General features: G+C 38.2%; 1 protein-coding gene and 1 long non-coding RNA gene across 8 annotated transcripts in view; one reads left to right on the top strand and one right to left on the bottom strand.

The window, feature by feature from the left end:
- Positions 1-6,000, bottom strand: part of LOC131517230 (uncharacterized) — a 183,812-nt gene that overhangs the window by 8,715 nt on the left and 169,097 nt on the right. The window lies entirely within an intron of this gene.
- Positions 1-6,000, top strand: part of FERMT2 (FERM domain containing kindlin 2) — an 84,543-nt gene that overhangs the window by 11,060 nt on the left and 67,483 nt on the right. The gene's annotated exons all lie outside the window — the stretch shown is intronic.

Genomic DNA, 6,000 nt, shown 5'->3' with positions numbered 1-6,000 from the left:
GACGCGGGGCTCGAACTCACGGACCGCGAGATCGTGACCTGGCTGAAGTCGGAAGCTTAACCGACTGCGCCACCCAGGCGCCCCTTTAATTTTTTTTTTTAATGTTTATTTTTGGGAGAGAGAAACACAGAGTGCGAGCAGGGAGGGTCAGAGAGAGGGAGACACAGAACCTGAAGCAGGCTCCAGGCTCTGAGTTGTTAGACCAGAGCCCAACCGTGGGGCTCAAGGCCCATGAACAGTGAGATCGGATCTGAGCTGAAGTCAGACGCTCAACCGAGTGAGCCACCCAGGCGCCCCTAGATATCTTTTTCTTAATGGAACACTCAGGTTTATGAATAAAACACCAACAAAGTGCCAGCTTTATTGATGATAGATGAAGATGTCTATTGGATAAGTGCTTCCCAGCTTAATATTCTTTAATGTATTGTGAAATTTCTTAATCTTTGAATTTAGAAATAACTTGGAAAAAGAGCAAATGATTGCTGTTATCAATTTACAGTTTTATGCAAGGTGTTGAGTTCTGTTGCTGTGATAGAATGCTCTTGTTGTGGAGCATAGATTGGGGTGTGGGGACAGCCTGCTGCTGTGATGGTCCTGACTTTACTATATTCTAGCTGTACAACCTTGTGCTGTGTGACCTGTCTGTGCCTCTGGCTGCTCAGCTGTAAAATGGAGTGAATAGTAACTTTATCATAGGATTATTAAAGGATTAAGTTAGTTAATGAATATGAAGTGTTTCAAAATAGACTTTGTAAATGCAGTGATGATAATAATGATGATTGTAGTCCAGGCTCTTTTAGTGGTATGTAAATTTTTCCCTTTTACTGAACTAGATAAATAGTGATATTTTTATAAATGATTGAGAATGTGTCTTTTATAAAGGTAAGCCAAATAGTACTTGTTCTCTATCATATTAAGAATTTATTTATTTATTTATTTATTTAATGTTTATTTTTGAGAGAGACACAGAGCACAAGCAGGGGAGGGCCAGAGAGAGAGGGAGACACAGAATCGGAAGCAGGCTCCAGGCTCTGAGCTGTCAGCACAGTGCCTAACGAAGGGCTTAAACCCACATACCGCAAGATTATGACCTGAGCTGAGGTTGGTCACTCACTGACTGAGCCCACGCAGGCGCCCCAGGAATGTATTTTAACTTTATATTGCTACCTTGCATCACTGTTGGTAGTATTATAAAGAAAATATGACAAGAATGTTTTAGAAGCAGTAGATTTTATGTACCAGCGTATGCAAAATTATAGATTAATTATGCTGAACTGGAAGGCATTTACAATAAATTTAAATTCTGGTTTAGGCAAATGCTCTCATTAAAGGTAAACTTTGTTAGTTTAAGAACTTAGTCTAAGACATGGCTACTTATGTGACCTTGGCATGTTATTTAACTTCTGATTATTTAATCTTACTTAACCTTAGTTTACTTACCTGTTTCTTGGAGTTAGTATAAGAACTAAGGATGGTATTAAAAGGATTCACAGAATCCCTGGTAGTTAGTAAGAGCTCAATAAAATGTTATCACCAGTTATATTTTAAATGCTATGTAAACCTAAAACATAAACTTGAATTGTAGATTGAAGTAGTCTGTCTACTTTGTTTTCACTGTATTTATGTGGTATTTGACCAGAAACACCTTATTTTCTTGCTCTTGTGAATTTTGTTGAATGATTCCAAACTTTCTGAATATGTTACCTGAAGCCAGATTGCCTAGGTTTGAATACTGGTTTCACTGTCTATCAGCTTTGTGACCTTGGGCCAAGTTATTTAACAGTGCTGTGTCTTGATTTCCTTACAAGTAAAATGGGGGTAATTATATACTTCCTTATAGGTTTCTTGTGAGGATTAAATGAATATATATGTGAAAAGTTCATAGAACGGTTCTTGGGAACCTGGTAAGTACTAGTTTGTAATAATTGTTATTTTACTGAGGATCCTGATGGACCTTTGGAATATCTCACTATTAAGTATCTTACCTTATGGGTTTAAGGAATAAATAAATGCCTTAAAGATCTCAGACAGGGAACGAAAGACTTTAGAGTGAGATGGGACATTTGTGTATAAACGTTCCTGCATGAATATACTTCTGTACACTCACACTCTATTTTTGATAAGTTATAACAGTATATAGCAGGAGACTTTGTGGGGATAGAAGAGGTACATAAACTTGACCTCATCAGTAGTAGCGGCAGCAAACTTTTATGGAGGGCCAAGCATTATATTCGGTAATGGGGCATAGTCCCTGCTTAAAATGTGAGCAGCTTTCTAGTACCAAAATGAAAACAGAAGATTGCTTTGACAGTCTGGTTGTGAAATGCCAAAAAGGTAGTACAGGAAGATGATGGAGATTTAGAAGGATGAGCAATGACTGGTCTTATTTGAAGGGGGCCAGAGTGAAAAGTTAGTTAGGAAGGAAGAAAGGCATTCCAGATTGTGACTGCACTATTTATGGTGTATTGAATAATAGCTTGGAGAAGTAGGAGATAAGATTATAAAGAGGACACCTGAAAGTTCGGTAAGAAGATGATACTCTTTCCTATTATTCCTTCACTCACCCACTTAAATATTTTAAATGAGAACCTACTGAATGCTAGACATTGTATTACAAATGGGAGAGACAGGAAGTGAACAAAATTAACTCATTCTTTATTTTCACTCATTTTGTAGTCGTAGGGGAAAGACAATCTTTAAATAAGTGATTGCTATAATTTGATGAGTGTTGATTAATTGAAATAGTTATGGGAGTATCTACTTGGTTACCTGACCTCTGGTATATAGGGAAGAATTTTTGGAGGCAGTTACTTTTAAGCTGAGAGTTGAAGGTGGAGTGGGAATTAGCCAGAAGAATGGCAGAGGATGTTAGCATAAGGGCATGGATTGGAGGAAGAACAGGTTGGGAGAAGATGAGAAGTACCAGCATGAGAGGTGGAGTGAGAGAGGGTGGCCATTTGAGGAACTGAAAGAAGTCTATTGATGAGGGAAGAGCAGTCCTGGGGAACTAGTGGCTTGACAGGCATAAGAAATAAGTGCTTAAAGTGCTTTATAAACCAGGCTTAAAAGATTTAGTGTTAGATATACTAAGAGCTGTGAGATACCAGTCAAGACTTTAAACAGGGAGAGACCTCAGATTTTTTCCAATTTGAAGCTCATTCAAGTATGAATGTCAGTAACATAAGATGTAAGCAGTAAAGACCTCTTGGATTCCAAGAAATATTTATTTCAGTAGTCTAGACTCCTGTATGAGGATTTGTTAGTATTTTCTGAGATAAATTTAAAATGTCAAAGCCAATAAAATATTCTCACTAAATTACTTCTTTTTTGAACTGTAGAATGGTTAGCACCTTTGATCACCTTTAAAAGACAAGTACAGTTAGCACATTTGTGAGTCAAATACTAACTGGTAAATTCAACCCTGATGTTACTGTCTTAGAATTTGTCAGATGTTGATAATTCATGAACTCCCCAGTCCAGTCTTCTAGGAATTAAGCCAAGTTGAACCAAATTAGTAATAAGCCTTTAGGATTGGATAGAAAGTTACCCACCCACTGGAAATGAATAATTGGCATACTTTCCTCTATTTGTGGGCACTGTGTAGTTGCATGCACGGTTTATGTGATCTGATAAAGCTTCTCAACTACTTTGGGTTAGTATATTTTGTAGTATTAAGTAACAAATTGAAATTGATAGACATTATTTTGAGTTGGTGAATAACTTCAGAAGGCAATTTGTAAGCTTAGTTGATTCTGTTTTCTTTTGATGACCCAATTCCTAAATTTTCAGTCAGTGAGCTATATCAAAGAAATACCAATTTGTGACTTTTTAATTTCTAAGTGTGTTCTGTAATTGATCAATCCATCCGCTTTAGTCAGTCATTGAAGCTTTAATGTAAAAATAATCATTTTTTAAATTTAAAGTTGGATAGGGTACTTTATTTTTTAATTCATATTTTAAAAATTCTATTTATTTTGAGTGCGTACGAGCAGGGGAGGGGCACAGAGAAGAAAGAATCCTACACAGGCTCCACGCTGCCAGCACAGAGCCCTTTGTGGGGCTCTATCTTACAGACTGTGAGATCGTGACCTGAGCTGAAGTCAAGAGTCAGACTTTTCACCAACTTAGCTACCCACATGCCCCTTGAATGGGGTACTTTAACTGAAATATGTTGGCAGTTGGGGGTGCTGAGTGACCCAGTCAGTGAAGCATCTGTTGATTTCAGCTCAGGTCTTGATCTCAGGGCTGTGTGCTCAAGCCCCATGTTGGGCATGAAGCCTACTTAAAAAAAAAAGGAGTATGTTGGCAATTTGAATGATGTGTAAACTTTGAAGCAGTTTACAGCATCTGCTAACAGATTAAAACCATTTTGAAAAGAAAATGACATACCAGATAGATTTTTGGAAACCATCAGTGCTTTGTATACTTTCAGTATACACATTTCAGTTATCAGGGTTTAGGTCAGTAGCACCAGCCATCCAACAACAGGGTTCCCATTTTAGTTACCACCATACTTTAAGAATGAATAATTGCTTGTCTACGGCCATACCACCCTGAACGCGCCCGATCTCGTCTGATCTCGGAAGCTAAGCAGGGTCGGGCCTGGTTAGTACTTGGATGGAAGAATGAATAATTGCTTGAAGTAAGAACTCCTTGTTCTTCATTATGTAAATAACAGGTGTGCATTGTGACCCAGTGACCGCTCATGTCACTTATTGCAGAGTCTGCCCATGGTTGGTCACTGTGTATTTGTTACATAGTTCATGCATAGGCACAGTGTGTAGCGGTGTTGCCTTTTTGTCTTCCACTAATAAACTCATGACATATTTTATAAAAATGGATCATTGACAGTGGGACTTGTACAGCAAAGAAACAAAGAGTGATAATACTGGGAGTGAAATTGGAATCACACATGGATGGGGAATTGTAGAAGAAATAGCTCACCATGGACTGTGGATGCTGTCACCATTGAGAGACTAGACACGAAGCCAAAGGGATTTAGTGAAGGCAGATCAGTTGACATAAATGAGGAAGGTGGTATGACAAGAAGGATGAAAATGTCTCAAAGTGACACAAGCAAAAAAAATTGTTATGAAAGGAACTCTCAGAGATATTTCATGACATTGAAAGTGCAAAGGATAGAATGTTGGAAGTTGACCCAAACTTAGAAGGAGTACAACGATTTGCCAAGGCATAGGTGGGCACTGTTTAAACAACTCTTGGTAAATTTTTACAAAGAAATGTAGCAGTTCTCAATGTTTCTAATGTTTTAAATTACACTGCACTTAATACCAGTTTTTCTATTTTTTCATTTTCCTATCTCACCTAAAACTGACAGAGTTTTTAATCTTTGGCAAAAACTTTTGTCATGGAATAATAACAATTTTCCATATTAAGGTTTTTTAACATGTTGCCTCTATATTACATTTATTTATTTATTTATTTGTTTAAAGTGTATTTTGAGAGAGAGACAGAGAGAGCGAGCTGGGAAGGGGCAGAGAGAGAGGGAGAGAATGAGAACCCCAAGCAGGCTCCATGCTGCTAGCACGGAGTCCGATGTAGGCTTGAATTCACAAACCATGAGACCATGACCCAAGCTGCAACCAACAGTCAGATGCCAACTGAACCACTTAGGCACCCCTGTTACACATGTTTATTGGTTTAATTCTGTGTGCCATACCCTGGGTTCTGTCTTTGAGATACAAGATGAATAAACTCAAAGACCCTCAATTGAAGTTGTTTGTTTAAAATATAACGAAGTGTAATGTCTTATTCAGAGTGCTAATATGTACCTTAACTGTTTTGACAGGAGGGTCAGTGAAGACTCAGATGGTAATATTTGAGCTGATTCTACTGTAGGACTTTATCACCTTCTGAGTGGGCAAAGAAAAAAGTATCCAGGCAAGGAGCTCTGAAACACCTAGTTATGCCACAGACTTGGCCAAAGCAGGAGTTGTAGCTGGGGATAGCTAGAGGGATGTGGGGCACAGATGGTTAAGA

Source organism: Neofelis nebulosa, chromosome 7, assembly GCF_028018385.1.
Source record: "Neofelis nebulosa isolate mNeoNeb1 chromosome 7, mNeoNeb1.pri, whole genome shotgun sequence".
NCBI lineage: Eukaryota > Metazoa > Chordata > Mammalia > Carnivora > Felidae > Neofelis > Neofelis nebulosa.
This window is presented reverse-complemented; position numbering and strand designations above follow the sequence as displayed.